The following is a 21,825-nucleotide window of genomic DNA, read 5'->3' as shown; positions in this document are numbered from 1 at the left end:
CTGCTGTGTGTGGCTGAGAGAACGCGCACCTTTGTGCTCGTGGGTCTAAGACCGCAGCACCTGACGGTGAGAACTGCACGTTGTCCAGCGGATATCTCTTCAGAGCATCAGCAACAAGCAGAGGACGACAACAAAAGGGGGCGGCGTTGAAGCCACCGCCTCCCAGCTCTGGAGTCCTGAGAAAGCAGCGAGTTCTCCTGAACTCGTATGTTTATTCATACGTAAAATCACGTAACAGTCACGTAACCGACTCTGCAGGATTGCGGTGAGGATTTCACAGCAGTGTGCATAGTCTTGATTTCACTCGGAGCTGTAACACGGGAAAGGTGAGCCACGTTCCCGCCCCCCCCCGAGTTGGACTTCCTGGCATTTGCCCCGTGTCTCACAGGTGGCTTCTTGAGCTGAGCTGTCCTCGTCCTCCACCAGCATCTAAGTGAGTTAGGGCTCCCTCTTGGTGCTGAACACGTTCCTTTAACAAGTGTCTTTAATCCGGCTCTTCCTTCTTCCTGCCTGGAATGTTGCTGTGGTTCCTAGATGTGTGGCAGCCATCTTGTCACCATACAAGCTAGTGGGGCCAGAGCGGACTGCCCACTGTGTCCCCCTTGAGAGGGGACAGACTTTAGAACGTACTGCTCTTTGTTTCTAAACAAGAGAATAGGTGTGGACGGATAATAGTTCACTGACAAATGACCCATCTGGACAATGCACATACGGGCTCATGAAACTTTCCTCTTTAATTCTCTGTGTGTGAAACTTTTTCTAGCAACATCTTAAAAAAGAGAATTGAACTTGGACCCATTTTTCTGTTTTGGTATTGAGTCAGACTCCAGCTCTTAATAAAATCGTTAGAAGAATAACACACACTCATTTCCTTGGCAGAGTTCCCCTCAGCTGCCCCCATGCTTCTGCCACGGTGCTACTCCCCACCCCCACTCCGGGGGCCCGAGGTCAAATTGTCCACCATGTCAGAACATGGGTGCCATTTCTCTCCAGGGAAGATTTTAGAAAAGATCACGTTAGATGGCGTTCACTGGGTGAAATTCCTTGCCATTCCAAAACGTTCAATGACTGCTTAAAAACATTGTTTTTATTTACTTGAAAGGGAAAGAGAGAGAGAGAGAGAAAGACAGGAGAAAGACAGGGAGAAATCTTCCATCTGCTGGTTCAATCTCCAAATGCCTGGAACAGCCAGGGTTGGGCCAGGCTGCAGCCAGGAACCCATGACTCCATCCTTGGCTCCCACATGAGTGTCAGGGACTCAAGTACTAGAGCCATTATCTGCTGCCTTCCAGGGTTCACATTAGCAGGAATGCAGAATTGGTAGCAGAGCTGGAACTGGAACTCAGGCGCCCTGATATGGGGTCTGGGCACCCCTATGGCATCTTGACTAAACACCCACCCCAACTACTGCTTTTAAAAGCACACAGGCTGGCCAGCGCCGTGGCTCACTAGGCTAATCCTCCGCCTGTGGCACCAGCACACAGGGTACTAGTCCGGGTCGGGGCGCCGGATTCTGTCCCCCCAGTTGCTCCTCTTCCAGTACAGCTCTCTGCTGTGGCCAGGGAGTGCAGTGGAGGATGGCCCAGGTCCTTGGGCCCTGCACCCGCATGGGAGACCAGGAGAAGCGCCGTGGCCATTGGAGGGTGAACCAACGGTAAGGGAAGACCTTTCTCTCTGTCTCTCTCTCTCACTGTCCACTCCGCCTGTCAAAAACAAAACAAAACAAAACAAAAAGGCACACAGGCATGTAGGGGAGTTACTGGAGACATAAAACCTTTGCAGCTCGTCCTGAGAGGATGAGGATTCTTAACATCAGTGCCAGCTCCGGTGGACGTCCCATTCCCTTCTTCTCATTTCTATACCTCCTACTCCTCATGGGTGTGTTCCAGGATATATTTCTGAGATCTCACCCTTCCTGTTCTTGTCTAAACTTAGGACTCATGGGTATGAAATTGTTGCATGATTACTGCAGGCGGGCCAGGGAGAGACAGGGCTGGGTGCAGGTGGCTGAAGGGAGCGTGACTGTTTGCAAGATGTGCCCAGGCCCACCAACTCCAGGGAACCACAGGATGTAAAACGATCAGATCTGATTTCTGGAAGACCCTGCTGTGGTGTAACCAGCCAGAGACACCACACCGCCCTCTCCATCCAGCAGAAGCCCAACTGTTGGCCCCTTGCCAAGGAGTTTGCAGACTTACTCCCGTAATACTAGCTTGGAACAGAAATTGTACCACTAATGGCTGGATAACAAGAGACTGAACAGTTGCAATCTCTTTTCCAGTTCAGCAACAACAACAACAAGAATTATCCACATGCTTAATATCAGGTTATACGGAGACTGCCTTGTATTCATGATGTAGTCCTAGAATTGTTTTGTGATTGGTGGCAGGCTGACTGGCAGGAAGCAGTCTCATTTTGTCCACTCCTGGGAGTAGTACTGATGTTAGATATCTTTCCAAGTGCACTTGGAACATTCACAACACAGGTCCTACCCTGGATCACGAAAGAAATCGTGGCAAAGTTGGAGGAGTTGAACAGCACCCAGATGTGTTCTCTCATCGTGATGGAATCAAAGCAGACATCAGCAACAGACAGAAACAGCAAAGGTCCCCAACAGGTGAAAACTCAGACACGGCTGTGAATCATCTACAGACAGAGTCCCCCTCAAAGCCAACGGAAACTTCTGAACGGAGTAGCAATGAAAACCTGCGTGCAGCCAAGATCTGTGGATTCTCACCGAGCAGTGCGTGCGTGTCCTGGCCAGCATTAGCTGCCTCTAGGAGAGTGTTTCGAGTCCGTCATCTCAAATTCTGCAGCCAAAAGTGAGCAACAGAGCAAAATAAACCCAAAACAATTTTAAGGAAGGAAATAAAAGTAGATATCACTAAAACCTCACACAGAAAACAAGCAGCAAAAAAAAAGCAATAAAGTTAAAAAATTGTTGCTGCAGAAGATGAGTAACACCAATGAAACTGTATCAGGATTGTAAAAAAAAAAAAAGCACCCAACTTGTCCTGGTTTACTGGGAACCTCCCAGTTTTAGCTCTCAGAGTATAACATCCCAGTCCTGAGAAAACCAGAACTGTTGGTCATCCCACAACAATTACCCAGCGATGCAAAGGGGGGCTTCATTACAGACCCTGCAAACATGTAAAGTGTGGAAGGAAACACCACAAGTAACTCTCTGTCCTTAAGCTCAGCAAGTCAGATGGAACGGACTCTTTCCCCAATACGACAAATTACCAAAAGCTCACCCTCGGTGAAACAGACACCCGCACAGCCCTGTCAGTGCCAAAGGAAGTGAATCCGGAACTCACATTCTGTAGAAGTCTCCAGGCCCCCATCACTCACTGGTAAATTCTAGCCATTGCTTTAAGAGGTTCAATTCTATAATAGCTACTCCAGGAAACAGAATAAGAAGGGACAGTTCCCAATTCATTATATGATGACTAAAGTTCCAATACTCATAAATATTCCAATAAAAGAGAAGCACAGACCCATATCCCTTGTGAACATAGATGCACACATTTTCAACAAGATATTAGTAAACTGAACCCAGTTCTTTCCCTCTCTTCCTTCTCTCTATGTACACACATTATATAAACATCATGGCCAAGTGGGTGTTAGCATGGAAATATAATAAGGCTGGTTCAACTTTCAAATAATCAATATGAACTGCCATAATGATAAGCTAAAGTTAAACCAAATGTACCAACTGATGCAGGAAAAGTTCGATGTTATTCAATATTCAGTCACAGTAAACATTGTCAGTGAGCCAGGGATGGATGGGGACATTTTCAATCTGATAAGAAAGCATCTACAATAAACCTACACCCGACACCATATTTCATGGTCAAAGAATAAATTGTTTTCCCTAAGGTTAGGAGCAAGACTGGGATATTCACTTTCCATACTGTTGGTCAACATTGTACTGAAAGTTAATGTAATAAGGAAAAACAAATGTGTAAGAAATAAAATGATTCCTACTCATCACGACATGATCAAGAAAATTCCAATCTACAAAAAGCAGAAAACCTCCAAGAATTGAGGGAACTCAGTGCTAACACAGGATTCAAGCTCAATTCACAGCACCATTCACAGTGTTGTGTACGTGGTCCCCACATGATGACTCACTCGGGACTTTTCCACTGTGTAGTAGAGTGAAACTGAATAGGCACTCAGTAGCAACTGTGCTTCCACATTTTGAACTTGGACTCTTCCTGGGCTAGTAGCTAGTAGCATGCCGGAGTCTACTCGGTCCTGATGCTGGGTGGTGGCCACCAGCAGCACCCCTGGTCGGTCACATGACCATAAGGGCCAACAGCAGGCAGGGCAGCCTACAGTGTACTGTGTTGCTAGGCTACAATGTTTGGTAGGTGCTGTGATTTGAACAAGATTTTCTGAACACATGCAGGCATTTATACTTCAAAGTCATAAGCTTAGAAAGTAGAAAATCCAATTAAGTGGTTTAGGAGGTGGGCCTAGTGGGAGGTCCTGAGGAAGCTGGGGGCGCGCCCCCAGAGGTAATTCTGCAGGAGGGTTGGTTACAGAGGCTCAGGGCAGCCAAGGCTCTCTGCTTCCTGCCTCCCCCCGTGCTCCTCCTTCTGCAAGGGCTCTACCGTTGACATCTGCTGCCCACACCAGACACCCAGCCAAGGAGCAGCCCAATCTTGGACTTGAACCTCCAAAATGTGAGCTACATAAGGTTTTCCTTCATAAAGAGCTGTCTCACATGTTTCACTGGATTGCTGAAATGCTGACATGAACTAGGTGTAGTCAATGCATTGTTGACTTTTATTTTCAACTTATGACACGTTTGTCAGGGTGTAACTCACTTGGACATTGAGAGACAACAGCACTAAGAATAAATAACTGGAACTTAAAAATTAATACCTTTTACAATAGCTCAGAAGAGGGAGGGAGGGGAGAGGGATGAAAGGAGAATGGAGGGGGCCGGTGCGTGGTGTAGCAGGTAAAGCCACCACCTGCAGTGCCAGCATCCCATATGGGCACTGGTTCGAGTTCCAGCTGCTCCACTATCCAATCCAGCTCGCTGTTATGGCCTGGAAAAGCAGTGGAAGATGGCCCAAGTCTTTGGACCCCTGCACCAATGTGGGAGACCGGAAAGAAGTTCCTGGCTCCTGGCTTCGGATTGGTGCAGCTCCGGCCATTGCAGCCAATTGGGAAGTGAACCAGCAGATGGAAGACCTCTCTTTCTCTCTCTCTGTCTCTCTTCTCTCTGTGTAACTCTGACTTTTAAATGAATAAATCTGTGAAAAAAAAAGAAAGGATAATGGAGGAGAAAGAAATACTGAGGTATAAATCTTATAAAATATATATAGCTTCTATATGCTGAGAACTTTAAAACTCTGAAGAACATCAATAAAGACTTTAAAAATGCAGATACATATAATATACATGGAGTGGAAGTCTCAACATAGTAAAAAAGGTCAATTTTATCCAAATTAATCTATAGATTTAACATAATTCAAAAGCAGTTTGAGAAATTATATAGTTTTTTTTAAAAGATTTATTTTATTTATTTGAAAGACAGAGTTACAGAGAGAGGTAGAGACAGAGAGAGAGGTCTTCCATTCCGCTGGTTCACTCTCCAGATGGTTGCAACAGCCAGAGCTGCGCTGATCTGAAGTCAGGAGCCAGGAGCTTCTTCTGGGTCTCCCACATGGGTGCAGGGGCCCAAAGACTTGGGCCATCTTCTACCGCTATCCCAGGCCATAGCAGAGAGCTGGATCGGAAGTAGAACTGCTGGGATTAGAACCAGCACCCATATGGCATGCCAGCACTTCAGGCCAGGGCTTTAACCTGCTGAGCCACAGTGCTGGCCCCAAGAAATTATATAGTTTTAATACTTGCTACAAAGCTACACAAATCAAGATAATGTGGCATTGGTGAAAAGACAGACAACAAATCAAGGGACCAAACTAGGGAGCATAGAACTAGACTACACAAATATAACCATTGATTAAAACAGAGGCTCAAAGGCAATCCAATGGAGAAGATGTTATCTTTTTCAACAAAGTATTGGAACAACTGGCCAGCCAAAAAAACTGAAACTCAATCTTCACACCTATACAAAAATTAACCAGCTGGGTCATAGATGTGAAACACAAAAGTTTTGCAGGGAAATCTAGGAGAATTTCTTCACCAACCAGCGCTGGGTAAAGAGTTCTTAGACACGATACCAAAAGCATGATCCACAACAGAAAATACTGATAAATTAAATTTCATCAAAATTTGATGAAACTTTTGCTCTGATAAAGATCACTAAGAAAATGTAAGTACATACCACATACTGGAAGAAAATATTTGTCAATCACATATCACAAGTCTTATATGCAGGTGGTATAAAGAGCTCTCTCTTTCAAAAAACAATGCAATTTGAAAATGGGCAAATGACATGAACAGACACTTCATCCTTTGGGACCTTTAGAGGGAAAGTAAGTGCAAGAAAAAATGTTCCTCATCATCAACCAGTAGGAAGATAAAGTTGAAACCATGATGTGAGACTACTACACACGGAGTAAGTAAAAACAGATACTGACAACACCAAGTGTTGGTAAAGATAGGGAGCAACTCCAACTTTCATGCAGTGCTAGTGGGAATGCAACATGGCACAACCGCTCTAGAGATACCGCAGTTTCTTGCCTCATGACTCAGCAATCCCACTCCTAGGTATTTACCCCAGAGAAATAACAACTCTCATTTCTAGCACCTGGATCCAAAATCTCCACAAACTGGAAACCACTGAAATGTCCATCAAAGGATAAATCAATAACAAAGTGTGATACGCTTATACAGTGGAATTTTACTTGGCAATAAAGACTGAGCTACAGATACGTGCAACAGACTGGGTGATTCTTCTTGGCATTGCCAAAGGAAGCACACCCTCTCAAAAGAAAATGCACTATCCCACTTATATGACATTTTTGAGTAGACAGAAGGGTCCCAAGGGGGAGCAGATCAGCCAAGGTTGCAGGTGTGAGTGCAAAGCACTTGTTTGGGTGATGGAATTGTTCTGTATTCTGACTGTAGAGGCAGTGACAGACACCTACCCATAGGTGAGAATTCATAGAAATGGACACAAAATTAATTTAAAAATAAAACAGAGTCTTTAATAATAGACTAACAATAGACACTCTTCTGAAATAATTTCTGCAAGCCCTAAGAATCAGATTGGATTCAAATAAATGCTGAAGATTTTTGTAGTCATGGCTCAGATTTTTCTCATGCCAGTCCCTTGGAAAATCCTGAGAGGATCATTTAAATTTAATTGATTGCTTACAATACCACAGGGTTGCAGCAAAACTCAAAAAACTCTTAGAGAATGGGTGGGTCATAGGATAGTAGAAAGGCCAGCAGTGCGTGTTTTGTTTATCACTGAAGCAGTCATTTTCCCTCATGTGTGAGACAAGGAGGTAGAAAGACGTTGCACAAGGTGCCATTCTAACAGTATTTAAAAAAAAAACCCACAGTTTAGATAGAAACCATTTTTGACCACAGTGGTGAAGCCCATGAGAGACCAAAACCTTCTATTTTTCTGCTCCTTCATCCTTAGTACACAGCCTACATCCGCAGGGACAGCAGGGGGCCTACACCATGATGGCGTCCATCTTCCCAGCAAAGATGAAGGGGTGGCTTTACAACAACATGCAGCTTCCAGGTGAGAAAACTCCTTAAGGAGCCCTCTTAAGTGTTCCATATATACTCCCTCCCTCCCGCTGGTCAGAGCTTAGCCACTTGGTCACACTAACTCAAAGGGAGGCTGGAAATGCAGTCTTTTAATTGGGTTCTGTGGGGAGCAACTTGGACTAGACTAAGTTACTGGAATTAAGACTTATTCTGTGCATCTGCTTTCCCACAATATGGCGCTGAGAAGGGAAACAGCTTCTACACAGCTGCCTCCAGTTCAACCAATAAACTGTAGGACCTACTCCTGATTGGAGGAGAGCAGCATACTCGGCATGTGGGTAGCAGAGTTGGGATTGGTGGAAGAGGACTATAAAGGAGGAGAGAGACAACATGCACCAGGAACATCTAAGGGGAACATCTATCTGAAGGAACACCTGTGCAGCCCCCGAGAGAGCCGGCCGGCGGTGTGCCGCTCCCCTGCGGAAGTGGGGAAAGTGGCCAGGGGGAACCGCCCTTCCACGGAGGTGGAAGGGTCGATAGCCAACCCGGGAAGAACCAGCAGCAAACCTGGGGAGGGCCGAGCAGACAAAAGAACAGCGCAGGGTCCTGTGTCGTTCCTCCACGAAGAGGGGGAGTGACATAATGGTGCTGTGACTCGGATATGAAGCCTAGGCAGGGTTTAGTGTCGTTCCTCCACGAAGAGGGGGAGCAACATAATGGTGCCGTGACTCGGATAGGAAACTTAGGAGGGAAGAAACGGGAAGAAGCAGGAAAATACCGGAGAGAGAGAGACTAGAAGAGCCTAGGGGAAAGCCAGATGGAAAAGGTGCCGGAAGAAGCTATTGAAAGCCTAGGCATAGACTCGGATACGGACTGTGGGAAAGAAGTTAGGATTTAAAGTGAAAGCAAGAAGAAACTTAGACTCAGATACGGACTGCAGGTTGAAAGTGAAAGTGAAACCTATAAGAAACTTAGACTTGGATACGGACTGTGGGGAGAGGCCAGGAGAAATGAGGGAGGAATATTGTTGGAAGAAAACTTAGGGAAACATACCGGGTAGAGAAAAATGTTAGGGAGGATGAAGCCACGAGTGCAGGCTGAAGCGGAGACGTAAGCTATCTTGGTATTCTTTAAGTCAGCCCGGGGAGCAAAAGGCGAAAAGTTAAACCAGAGGCGGAAACGTGGGCCAGGTTGGAATCCGTTAGATTAGCCCGGGGAGCAAAAGATGGGAAGCCAAACCATAAGGCGGAGACGCGTAAGCCAGGTTGGAATTCGCCAGGTTAGTCCGGGGAACTTAGATTGAATACCAGTGGCGGAAACGTGAGCTGGGGCTGTGTGACTCGTGGAAGCCGCTGCGTGCAGAGAGAGCACGGGGCGTGAATAGATAGGGAATGCGGGGCTGGCGCGAGGCCGTGGTGTGGACGCGAAGGGCGTGGAGACCACGGAGTGTGCGCGCGAAGCCGAGCCGCGCAGAGCCGGGAGCCCGCCGAAGGGAGGGCGCCGGGAAGCCGCGCAGATGAGAGAAGCGCGGGCTGAAGCGGCTCAGAGCCGGGAAGCCGCCGAGAAGCAGCCTCGGGGCGGGCGCCGGGATGCCGCAGGGATAAGAGAAACAGAAGTTTAGAAGTAAAATGAGAGAAATAGGAATGCTGGTAGATAGAAGTAAAACAGGAGAGATAGGAATGCCTGGAGATAGAGAAATAGAGAAAAATAAGGCCTCCCCTCAACATGGCAATGAGAGAGCTTGGATTCGGTCTGCCTGATTAGGGAGGTGGTGAGCACCTGCGGGCGGCTAGCAGCTTATGCGCTGCAGGTCACCGAAGACAGGCACGAATTAACATCAGTAAGTCTCCCCACAATACCGCAATGAGAAGGCTTGGATTCGGTCTGCCTGATTAGTAAGGCGGTAAGCACCAGCAGGCAGCTCGACCAGAGTATGAGCTGCAGGTCACCGAAGATAGGCACGAATCAACACCAATAAGTCTCCCCACAATATGGCAATGAGAGGGCTTGAATTCGGTTTGCCTGATAGGGCTTGTAAGTACCTGCAGGCAGTTCTAGCAGAGCAGAGCATGCGCTGCAGGGCACTGAACACAGGCACGCATCAGCGCCTAAAAACCTCCTCACAACATGGCGAAGAGAGGACCCGGATTTGGTTTGCCTGATTGATAGGACTTATAAGCACCTGTGGGCAACTCTAGCAAGCAGAGCAGAGTGTGTGCCGCGGGGCACCAAAGACAGGCGCGTATCAACGCCAAAAATAAAAAGAAAGGGGGATCTGTGGGGAGCAACTCGGACTAGACTAAGTTACTGGAATTAAGACTTATTCTATGCATCTGCTTTCCCACAATATGGCGCTGAGAAGGGAAACAGCTTCTACACAGCTGCCTCCAGTTCAACCAATAAACTGTAGGACCTACTCCTGATTGGAGGAGAGCAGCGTACTCGGCGTGTGGGTAGCAGAGTTGGGATTGGTGGAAGAGGACTATAAAGGAGGAGAGAGACAACATGCACCAGGAACATCTAAGGGGAACATCTATCTGAAGGAACACCTGTGCAGCCCCCGAGAGAGCCGGCCGGCGGTGTGCCGCTCCCCTGCGGAAGTGGGGAAAGTGGCCAGGGGGAACCACCCTTCCACGGAGGTGGAAGGGTCGATAGCCAACCCGGGAAGAACCAGCAGCAAACCCGGGAAGGGCCGAGCAGACAAAAGAACAGCGCAGAGTCCTGTGTCGTTCCTCCACGAAGAGGGGGAGCAACAGGTTCATTGTGGCCAAGGATAACAAATAAAGGTTTTGTTACTAAGGAAAGGAAATGGATGTTGGGTACTCTTAGTAGTCTCTGCTTGAGTGTGGCATTGCTGGGGGAGAGCATTAACTTGGCATCATGAATGAGGTTGGGCAAAAAGGGCATTTGCACCAGCCCAGGGGAGAGGTCATCTCTCAGGGGATTGCCTGGTTGAACCAGCTGTGGACAGCAGTTCACCATCAATCAAAATCCCTTACCAGGAGAACTGGCAGTCTGACCATGGGAAGATACTATCCAATTTGCCAGGATCTTAGAATAGGAACTGACAAGACTCTGCTTGATATTATCATGGTAGATGCAAGTCTACACAACTGTCCAAGGCCACAGCTTGCACAACACCAAGAGTGCAGCTAATGTAAACCATGGGCCTGGAGTGACGATGGTGCGTCTCTGTGGATCCAGCCGTTGGAACACATGCACTGTGCTGTAGGGCATGGCGGTCATGGGGAAGACTTTGCAGGAGAAGGGGCAAAGGGTATATAGGCAAGCTCTCTACCTTCCTCTCAGTTTTGCCATGAACCCAAAACTTCTCCAGAATGCATTAAATCATTTTAAAGAATTTTCTGTTCCTAGAAGTTCCCAAGTCACAGCTCTGTATTAGCTAGGTCTTGAGTACAGGAACAATGTGGTGATGCCACCCTCTCAGATGGAGTAGGACTGTCCAGTGGTTCCTGCTGAAGGTTGGCGCGTTAAGGGTCTGTACTCATGGTGGGGAGCATAAGACTCCAGTGGTCCCGCCCTGACCCCCTTCTGTAAGCCAGGCGCTTCTCTCCCATGGCCCCTCCACTGTGATGAGGTCACTGGCCTTGGGCAAGGTGGGACACAGGCAAAGCCTCTCCAACTTCCCGTTTCATCACCGTCCCTTGTTCCCTGTGGGAGCTCCCTCCCTGGCAGCCCAGCAATGCTGTGTCGTGGAAAACCAGTGCTTCTCAGCCTCTTGATCCTTCGCAGTCTCACCTCTTCCCAGTCAGGAGCTCCGGTCTAGACTCACCCACCACGTTGCTGGGATGGCCCCCAGGAGGTTACCAGTGAAATATGAACACGTATCTGGCATTTGAGGAGCCAGAGAAGCCTGAATTTGGGAGTTTAATGCAGTACACTACAGGATGGTGGTAATAACTCAACATGCAGAATTCAGCTGTCAGAGGCTTGGCCAGTTTCTGCCGCAGTCACTGGGAATTTCCCACCCCGGCCCTCGCGCTCTCCCCACTTCAGGCTGCACCCCCAGACTTCCCAGGCACAGCGCCGGCCTGGCTCTGCCTCAGGACCTTCTCCCGGTGCTCATCTGGCACCAAGGAGCTGGTGCACCCAGGAGCAGCCTTCAGCCAATGACTTCCAGGAACGTGCAAACACTGCGGGAGCTCTGAGTCTTGCTGCGGGACCCCAGCTCCCATCTCCTCAGCAGGAGTAAGCGCCAGGCACCCAGAGGTGGCTGTGGGGACAGCACAGTCTCAGCTCCCCACTGCTGTCCCTTCACCCCCACCTCTCATAGGAATTGTTCACCTAGCTATCCTCGTCCTAGCGTCTGCTCGGGGGGTGATCCTGAACTAAGCCAAGACCCCAATCAAGAACACTATGAGAAACCACCGAAATACACAGACGAAAGAGCCAACAGCACGCCTGGGACTTCTTTTTCTTTTCGGAGGACTGCTGAGTTTCAAACCAACGACCTAGCCACTGTTGCCTCGTTCCCGCCAATTTTAACCGACCCGGACCTCGACTTCCTGAACCCAGAATAGGGCAGAAGCAAAAAATTAGAAGTGGCCAAAGATGAAGTCCTTTGATGAATTAAATTTAGTGGCAGTTATGAGCATTTGAGCAAAGCAAAATGAAAACAACTCACGGATAAGGAAGCTCCCGGACCCAGAGAGGACTCGGGAGGATCTGATAGAATTTACAGGGAAACGGGGTGAAGCAGAGAGCGACTCCGTGGGCTGCAGCGCAGTCAATCAACTAGGGCCTTGGTTGCAGCCCAACTAGTTGTTTACAGCTTAATCAGTTAATTGGCTACAGGCCTTCTGCAATCCACCAGAACCCAGTTCCTGTGATTGTCCTCTACATCGGTGGGGTCTGTTGAGCCCAATGAATCTGCCCAGCTCCAAGCCACGACCTCTTACACCATTATTGAACAGTAAGGAGTGGTTTTATGCTGTAGAAAGATACAGAAAGAACTATAAAAATGGTTGCAAGGAAAGGGCAAACATATGACCAAAAAATCTAAAGCAGTTGTGCTCAGTACCCACCGCGACACAGACAGGGCCAGCAGGTGAACAAGGCGGGGCCCGGTGGATCCTCGTTTGTGCAGTTCCTACATCCTTGCTCTCGACCTGCTGGGGTGCTCCAGTCCCACGGACTGGCTGTTTCGTGCCATCCTGGGGTCGTTGCAGTAGGCTGCTCCGCGGTTTCTCGTGCTGCAGGCTCATCTCTCCTTAATTCAGCCTCACTGCTGTTGCCGGAAAGATCATTTTAAGATGCAAACTAATTCTGCTAACAATCTCTCAGTAGCAGGATTCCCAAACAGGAACTATCCCAAGATGTTCCAGAGGGTGCATGTCCTTCGAGTTTTTTCCCCCTAGGTCCTGTTTCAGTTTCTATTGTTCATCAGAATGTGAAATTTGGATGTCAGAATGACTTACATATTCCCACCTGTTCAAGCCAAAGCATTTGATCTGCCTTGGATGGGTGTGCACAGTGGTAAGTGAGATCAGACGGAAGAAGGCTCTCTTGAAGTGCCTAGCTGGTATATTAGGTGACCCCTGGTATGCACTGATGGGGTTTGAACTGTTAACCTATTTTAAATTGTTCTTATTTCTGGCAATATATTTAAAAACATATCCTCAGAATGGATTAGTGGCTAGAGAAGGGACACATTAAGATTCCACACTGAATGCCACAAGCTAATAAAAAAACATGAAATCCCAGGGTTGGCACTGTGGTGTAAAGCTACCACCTGTGATGCCAACATCCCATATGGACACAAGTTTGTGTCCCAGCTGCTCCACTTCTGGTCTAGCTCCCTGCTAATGCACCTGGGAAAAGCATAAGATGGCCCAAGTGTTTGGGCCCCTGCACCCATGTGGGAGATCTGGATGAAGCTCCTGGCTGCTGACTTCTTTGGCCTGGCCCAGCCATGGCTGGTGTGGCCATCTGGGGAGTGCACTAGTGCAAGGAAGACCTCTCTCTCTCTCTCTCTTCCCCTCTGTCTCTGTAACTCTAACTTTCAAATAAATAAATAGATCTTTAAAAAAAAAACAAAAAACAAAAACTCGCATGAAATCACTTGCTCTAAATTCTCTTGAAGCTCACTTAATGTGATCTACAAGTTAGCAGCATGCAATGAAACTTCACATGTAGCACTTCAAGAGATCTCTGATATTTCAAAAAGTAGCCACTGTGCTATGCAGGGGTGAGTCAGGTTTGCTGTGTGCAAGAACCTTCCATACCCACACTGTGTTCTCCACTGAGAAAGGGCACCCTGAGACTTTTTTTTTTTTTTAAGATTGTATGTATTTGAGAGGTAGAGTTATAGACACAGGGGGAAGAGACAGAGAGAGGTCTCCCATCTGTTGGTTCACTACCCAAATGGTAGCATTGGCCTGAGCTGCACTGATCTGAAGCCAGGAGCCAGGAGCTTCTTCCAGGTCTCCCATGCTGGTGCAGGGGCCCAAGCACTTGGGCCATCTTCAACTGATTTCCCAGGCCATAGCAGGGAGCTGGATCGGAAGTGGAGCAGCCGAGACTCGAACTAGCACTTATTTGGGATGTCAGTATCGCAGGCAGTGGTTTTACCTGCTTTGGCACAGTGCTGGTCCCTAAATAATATCTTAAAAAGTGAAGGTTTTAATGTAATTTGAAATCTATTAATCTAAAAATATTTTAACTCAAAACTATTTTATAATATACCACATATAAATGACATTAGGTTTATGTTTATTTGTACAATATACTAATCTAAAATTAAATCAAAATGATTTCTTTATCATATATCACATCTAATGAGATTAAATTTGTTTATTTAATGCAATATACTGATCTACAAACATTTAACTCAAAACTATCCTAGATCACATATATATGAGATTAGATTTTTGTTTGTTTATTTAAGAGGCAGAGATAGCATTCCTGTCCACTGGTTTACTCCAAGAATGCCTGCAATGGCTGAGGCTGGACCAAGGCCAAAGCCAAAGCTAAAGCTAGACCTGGGAACTCAATCCTGGTCTCCCCTGTGGGTGGCAGGAACCCAGCCATCACTGCTGCCTCCCAGGGTCTGCATTAGCAGGAAGCTGGAGCCAGGAATAGAACTCAGGTGCTCCAATGTGGGACGTGGGCACCTTAACTGCTAGGCTACCTGCCTGCCCCAGCGTTAGGTTTCTTAAGAACCTGAAGAGTGTCACGGGATTGTCTGTTATCTTCTGTGGAAGAAGTTCAAGAGTTCTGTGTGGGGTCTATGGGATGATACACCAGCGTTTCTGAGACCGCCCAGATTCCTGCTGTTCATCAACACACACGACCACTTGACTATCCTGAACTACTAGCGGTTCTCCTAGGCGTGACTCAGTGATTCTGGGGTCCTGAGCCTGCCCCTGTCTGCCTGGGATGGTCTCCCATCATCCCCACCTGTTTGCACTGAAGTAATTCTTACCTAACCCTTGACAGTGATTTCTAAGTCTCCCCCTTTCTGAAAGTCAGAGAGAGTTAGGTGTTACCTGTTGCATTCCCAAACCGTCTTTTTCACAATTGGTGAGGACATCAGGAAGCTTTGTACCTAACTCTAGTTCTCTGTCTCTCCCAATAGAACATGAATTCTTTGCCTTGGGGTTTTATCTCATTCCTATTTGTATCCCTTCAGTATAGTGCCTGGAGCAAAAATTGGCTCCCAATAAATGTTTAACTTGATGCTCGTTAAAATGATCTCTATTGAGACCAGGTTTCATTATACCCATATGTTCTGTTTGAAACGTCAAAAATGGGGCCAGTGCTGTGGCATAGTGGGTAAAACCGCCACCTGTAGTGCTGGCATCCCATATGGGTGCCACTTTGAGACCCACCTGCTCCACTTCCGATCCAGCTCTCTGCTATGGCCTGGGAAAGCAGTAGAAGATGGCTCAAGTCCTTGGGCCCTGCACTAGTGTGGGAGACTTGCAGGAAGCTTCTGGCTTCAGATTGGCTAGGCTTCAGCTGTTGCGGCCATCTGGGGAGTGAACCAGCGGATGGAAGACCTCTCTCTCTCACTCTCGCTCTCGCTCTCACTCTCACTCTCTGCCTCTCCTTCTCTCTCTGTGTAACTGACTTTCAAGTAAATAAATAAATCTTTTTTAAAAAATAAAATGCCAAAAGTATGAAATATATTTTGAAAAAAGATTTCCATCTCCAATGACTAAAATAAAAGCAATAGTGTTGATGCTTACAAGGATGTGTGCAAGTCTACACAGCTGTTCTGCAGAAAGGCATCGCTAGGGGCACCTGCAGAGAGAGGCTGGCCGGGCTGGACTTTGCTGTCCTCCCTGAACGCAACTGCACCCACTCGATGGATGGGACCCAGGTTGGCCCTTCCAGCCCCAGTGCTGACTTCTGCTTCCTCTCAGAGAGGACCTGGGGCTGGAGTTAAGGAGAACAAGGCCGGAAAGGACAAAGGAGCCAGACTGTTGCCATAAGATACTTTTTTTAGTGCTTTGCCAGGCAAGAGATCCTTGGAGAAATGACTTGATGGATGTGAACCAGAGAGGTCACATTGAATTTTCCTTCTGGAAATCCTAAGAAAAGCTGAGGGAAAACAACACTTCACTCTCTCTTTGCAGCGTGAAAATGAAATGGAGCGAATGCTGCAAGCTTCCTTCTTCCTAATGACTCAGGACTGGGTGGGTGCTCTGACAGACAGAGAGGGAGAGAGAAAGAGAGAATCTTCCATCTACTGTTTCACTCTCTAAATGACCACAACGGCTAGGGCTATGCCAGGCCAAAGCCAGAGACAGGAACTCCAGCTGAGTCTCTCCATGGGTGCAGGAGCCCAAGCACTTGGGCCATCTTCCACTGCTTTCCCAGGTGCATTAGCAAGGAGTTAGACTGGAAGCATCTCTCTGACACGAGATGCTGGTGTTGACCTACTCACCCTGTAGGCATCCTCTTTTAATACCAGGGTGCTTCAGAAAAATTAATAGAAAATGGAATTAAAAATAAATTTATTTTGCTGCAAAAGTTGAAATTCATAATTTTTTTCATAATAAAGATTTTCCATGAATTTTTGGAGACTCCTTGTATGTACGGATTTCAAAATATTTTTGCAACCAAATATTTTTTTCTTTCTGTTTTCTTTTTAAAAATATTTATTTATTTGAAAGAGTTACACAGAGAGAGGAGAGAAAGAGGGCTTCCACCCACTGGTTCATTCCCCAAGAGGCCACAATGGCTGGATCTGCGCCGATCCAAAGCCAGGAGCTTCCTCCGGGTCTCCCATGCGGATGCAGGGGCCCAAGGACTTGGGCCAAGTTCCACTGCTTTCCCAAGCCATAGCAGAGAGCTGGATCGGAAGTGGAGCAGCGGGGTCTCGAACCGGCGCTTCTATGGGATGCCAGCGCTTCAGACCAGGGCGTTAACCTGCTGTGCAACAGTGCCAGCTCCTTTTCTTTCTGTTTTCCCCAAACTTCTTGAAGTACCCTGCATCTAAGGAACCTTAGAAAATCTCCAAATATTCTGAAGAGGTGCTCTAAACACTTAGAGTGAGTCCTGTTTGAGCAAAGCCCAGTGATGGGGAAATAGAAAGATGGGTCCTGAGTGGATACATTCTGTCTTCTGATTGGGAGGGCAGTAGCACACGCTTCCAGCTTGACCCTAGGTAAAATGACACAGGTTAAGATGGGCTCCCTAAATACCTTCCAGGAGTGGTTTATTTTTTAATCATCTCCAGGGAGCCGGCGCTGTGGCACAGTGGGTAAAGCTGATGACTGGGGTGCCGGCATCCCATATGGGCACTGGTTCTAGTCCCGACTGCTCCTCTTCTGATCCAGCTCTCAGCTAATGGCCTGGGAAAGCAGTGGAAGATGGCCCAAGTGCTTGGGCCCCTGCACCTGAAAGAAGCTCCTGGCTCCTGGCTCCTGGCTTCGGATCGGCCCAGCTCCAGCTGTTGCAGCATTTGGGGAGTGAACCAGTGGACGGAGGATCTCGCTCTCTGTGTCCCCCCTTCCCCACCCTGTGACTCTGCCTTTCAAATAAATAAATAAATAAATAAATAAATAAATCTTAGACAAAAAACCGTCTCCAGCTGATTCTGCTGAAAGCAATTTGGTCAAGCATAAATTGGCCAGCAAGAAAATTCTGGTCAAAAAAGGAATGCTTTTCAATCATTGATTTTTCATTTGTTAATCATTTCAGCAGACCATGAGGGAAGTTTTGCTATACTTAATCCATTTGTTTAGCATTTTTTTGCCTCACCTCTGCTGCCTTTTAAATTAATTAGGTAATTGATTTAGTTTTTCAAAAGTGCATTTGAGAGACAGAGAGTAAGGAAGATAGTGCACATCTGTTGCTTCACTCCCCAAACACCTACAACAGCTCGGGTGGGCATCACGATGCTGAAGCCAGAGCTGGGAGCACAATGTAGACCTTCCAAGAAGGGGCAAGGAACCCACTTCCTCCCAGGGTCTGCACTGGTAGAAAGCCGGGTCAGGAGAAAGAGGGAGAGGGGGAGAGGGAGAGAGGGGGAGAGGGGAGAGGGGGAGAAGGAGAGAGGGAGAGAGGGAGGGAGAGAGGGGGAGAGTAAGAGAGAGAGAGGGAGAGAGAGAGGGGGAGAGAGAGAGAGAGAGGGAGAGAGGGAGAGGGGGAGAGAGGGAGAGAGGGAGAGAAGGGGAGAGTGAGACAGGGGGAGAGTAAGAGAGAGAGAGAGGGAGAGAGAGGGGGAGAGGGGGAGGGGGGGAGGGAAGAGGGAGGGGAGGAGGGGGAGAGGGGGAGAGGGAGGGGGGAGGGGGGAGAGGGGGAGAGTGAGAGAGAGAGAGGGGGAGAGGGGGAGGGAGAGAAAGAGGGGGAGAGTGAGAGAGCGAGGGAGAGAGAGAGGGGGGAGGGGGGAATGGGGAGACGGAGGGGGGGAGAGGGGGAGAGGGAGAGAAACATTTCCTAACTACTGGTTCACTTCCCAAATGTCTTCAACAGGCAGAACTGGGCCAACCCAAGCCAGGATCTGGGGATACAATCCAGGTCTCCCCTGTGTGGCAGGAACTCAAGTGCTTGAGCCGTCACCTGCTGTCTCCCAGGGTGCACACTAGCAGGAGGGTGGAATCAGGAGGGGAGTTGGGACTGAAATCTGGCACTCTCGTACAGGACGTGGGCATCACAGGTGGTATCTCAACTGCTGCACCGAAAGTCTGCTCCTCCATCAGTGTTCGGAAGCATCCTCACACACACGTAGAAAAGCGTAGGACGAACACCGCGCTGATCGTTTCCGATGGTGGGACTTTGCTTTTTATGTGTGTGTGGTTGCTTTTTGTCTGTTTTCCATTATTACACATATCTGCTGCTTTAAAAATTATTTTAAATGTTTAATGTATATATTCCCAGTTTCCTCCCCTATTTTAAATTTATTTGCATTATTTGAGAGGCGAAGAGAGACACAGAGAGAGACAGAACAGAGAGCTCTCATCCACTTGTTCAATGCCCACAGTATCCAGGACTGAGCCAGGCCACAGTGGGGACCAGGGACTGAATCCTGGCCTTTCAGAGAGGTGGCAGGGACTCAGGCCCCTGAGCCCTGAGCTGCTACCTTAGCATCAGTCGGAAGCTGGCACTTGAGGCCGGCTACTCTGGTGTGGGATGCAGGTACTCAACACATGTCTCAGTCACTGCACAAAACACCTGCCGCTGTTTCTTTTTAAAGAAGAAAGACAACTTGCAGAATGTCCCTAGCGCAACAAGCTACACAAGAGAATGAGCTCCAAGGACCAGCTTTGGGGACACTGTGGAGACTTCCAGTTGCCTGTGTCATCATCTTGTTATTTGAGGAAGCAGGGAACTCAGCATGGCAGACTGTCCCAGCCTCCATCATAGCTGAACAGACCCTGGGGACTGGGTTCTGACCTCGGCAGAGGGGTTATGTGGTCCTTCCAGAAAGTCCCTTAAAAAGCGGTAGAGTGGGCCCTTCCATCTTTGGTCCTGCTGCCCGAGAGCTGGATGTGATGCCGATGCTCCAACAGTGAGGGCCGGGAGGTGGCTGCCTGGCAGTGAACTGAACAACAAAGGAACAAGCAGCAAACCTCCCTCACCCACACAGGAAAGCCTTTAGAAAAACAGGCAAAAATTCACAGAGGCTGAAGAATCACTCCCCAAAGGTACCAGACTTGCTGACACTTTTTAAAAACAGTCAGTGACTGGGGCTATTTCTGTAACAGGGGGAAGAGAGGGACCAAGTGGGAGTTTTTCCTCCTATTGGTTGGAACTGATAATGACTGCCCTGCCGAAAATAAAACCACTGTTTCCCCGGAGAACAGCTGGCCACAGTGGACAGCGACACCCAGAGCGCCAGGAAGCAGTAGAACCTCCTGCCCCATCTCCCATCCCAGGATCGGGAGGCAGAGAGATGCTCTTTCAGGTAGGAGAGCAGTAGGAAACGCAGGTGTGTCTCACCTTCTGACCCTCCTTGGGTGGAAGGGTGGTGACCTCCAGGGCCAGTGGGAAGAGCCAGGTCCAAAGAGCGTCATTTGTACAACCTGGGGGGGGGTGTCTTCAGGAGGGGAGTCTGGCATCTCACTTTCTGCTTGGAGCTTGAGAAGGACCCTGCGAGAGACGATGGAGAGAGGTGACCTGGCAGAGGGAGCAAGGACATCCCTGTCCATTTTCCATTCCCAGAGGTACAGAAGACAGATTGCACTTACGTAGGCACACTCCTGCATCCTAGAGGTGATGAGGAAGGGGAGGACTGCCGCTTAGACGTACAGCTTCTGGGAGGGTTGTCCTGAAGATGGGATCATTCCTCTTGAGAACCTGTTTGGAAGGGAGTCTCTGTTGAGACTGTTACCCGGCCATATCCAGACCAGAGAAAACAGAAAAGCAATTATGCCCAACCAAGGAAGGGATCAGATAAGGGCACTTCAAAAAGTTTGCATAAAAATGCAACAAGGATAAGTTTACAGGTGCACATTTGGTGTCACAATGAAGGGAGAACATCTGTATCCCATGTTAGAGTCCTCGGGCCTCTGCCATTCATGTGGGAGACCCCAGTGGAGTTCCTGGATCCTGGCTTCAGCCTGGCCCAGCACTGTCTGTTGTGGCCATTTGGGGAGTGAACCAAATGGATGGAAGATTCTCTCTCTCTCTCTTTCATTCTCTGTGTGTCTTTCTCCCTCTGTCATTCTGCCTTTCAAATAAACAAATAAACTATTGTTTTGAAAAAAAATGGAAATCTATGCCTAGTTTTTTTATAATACATATTTTCTATAAACCTTTTCAGAATCCTCATATGCATGGATCTCACAATCTTTTTTTTTCTTTGACCCAAATAACTGACAATGTCCTTTCTCCATGAGCTTTCCAATGTTCCTAGTGTGAGAGAGGAGAGAATGAATGCATGTGCAGAGATCAAATTCCTAGCCTCAAGACCTTTCATAATCAGCACTGGTGCATTCAATGGGGGTGGAGCCATCAGGATGTAAACACCTCCTATTAGGCCCCACACGTGCTGGGGGAAGAAGTTCGCATTACTTGCTTTCTGGGGGACCCGGTCAATCCGCAGCAGCCTGGTCAACTCACGCCTGAGTGATGGCAGCAGGGGCTCCAGCCCGCAGCATCCTTCCCCCTCCAGCTCACTCCCGCCTCTCGCTGTTGGCTGCATGTTCGCTGTGTCCTGTCGCCCACTTACAGCCAAACCTCCGACATCTGCTTCCTGAGCTCCACCTGTGTGGGGGCAGAGGGGGTGGCGCCGAGGAGAGGAGAGGGGAGGTGAGGGGAGGGAGCAGCCAGTCGGACCTCGCTGTTGACAGTTCAGCCGGGAGCAGGCTGCGGGCAGCAGGCCGCAAGGCTCTGGCTCCCATGTAGCCCGAGACTTGCTCAGTTCTAATTACAAGTGAGCACAGTGCCACCCCCACTCCTACCCACTAACTCATGTTACTCTCCCCCAGCGGAGCTGAGGAATGAGCAGTCTGCCACACTTCCACCCACCAGATCGGATAAAAGAGGAATCGATTCAGTGACTCAGGGCTTCCTTCTTCTGCCGGCGGTCCCCCGCTCACCCCCGTGCCTCTCCCAGGATTAGGTTTGCTTGATCCGATTGGCGTGGCTGCCTTCTCTGATCAGGAAGGAGAGGGGGAATGATGCCTTTTTTTTTTCCTAAACTCAATCAACTGCTTCCTTTAAAATCGATGTTTATACTTTGTTTTTATTTGAAAGAGGAGC

At 48.3% G+C, this 21,825-nt stretch overlaps 2 long non-coding RNA genes across 2 annotated transcripts; both read right to left on the bottom strand.

Moving 5' to 3' along the window:
* Positions 1-1,087: 1,087 nt before the first annotated feature.
* On the bottom strand, positions 1,088-12,623 carry LOC149120100 (uncharacterized). Its single transcript, XR_016226662.1, has 3 exons — positions 12,296-12,623; positions 2,738-2,810; positions 1,088-1,703 (listed from the first exon to the last, which is right to left on the bottom strand). It is a non-coding gene; the product is annotated as an uncharacterized LOC149120100 (long non-coding RNA).
* A 7,449-nt stretch (positions 12,624-20,072) lies between these two features.
* On the bottom strand, positions 20,073-21,586 carry LOC149120099 (uncharacterized). The gene is made up of 3 exons (XR_016226909.1): positions 21,184-21,586; positions 20,310-20,418; positions 20,073-20,211 (listed from the first exon to the last, which is right to left on the bottom strand). It is a non-coding gene; the product is annotated as an uncharacterized LOC149120099 (long non-coding RNA).
* Positions 21,587-21,825: the final 239 nt, after the last annotated feature.

This window comes from Oryctolagus cuniculus, chromosome 20 (genome assembly GCF_051225735.1).
Source record: "Oryctolagus cuniculus isolate XC-2025 breed Fujian yellow rabbit chromosome 20, ASM5122573v1, whole genome shotgun sequence".
Lineage (NCBI taxonomy): Eukaryota > Metazoa > Chordata > Mammalia > Lagomorpha > Leporidae > Oryctolagus > Oryctolagus cuniculus.
The sequence above is the reverse complement of the archived record's forward strand: the minus strand, read 5'-3'. Positions and strand labels throughout refer to the sequence as shown.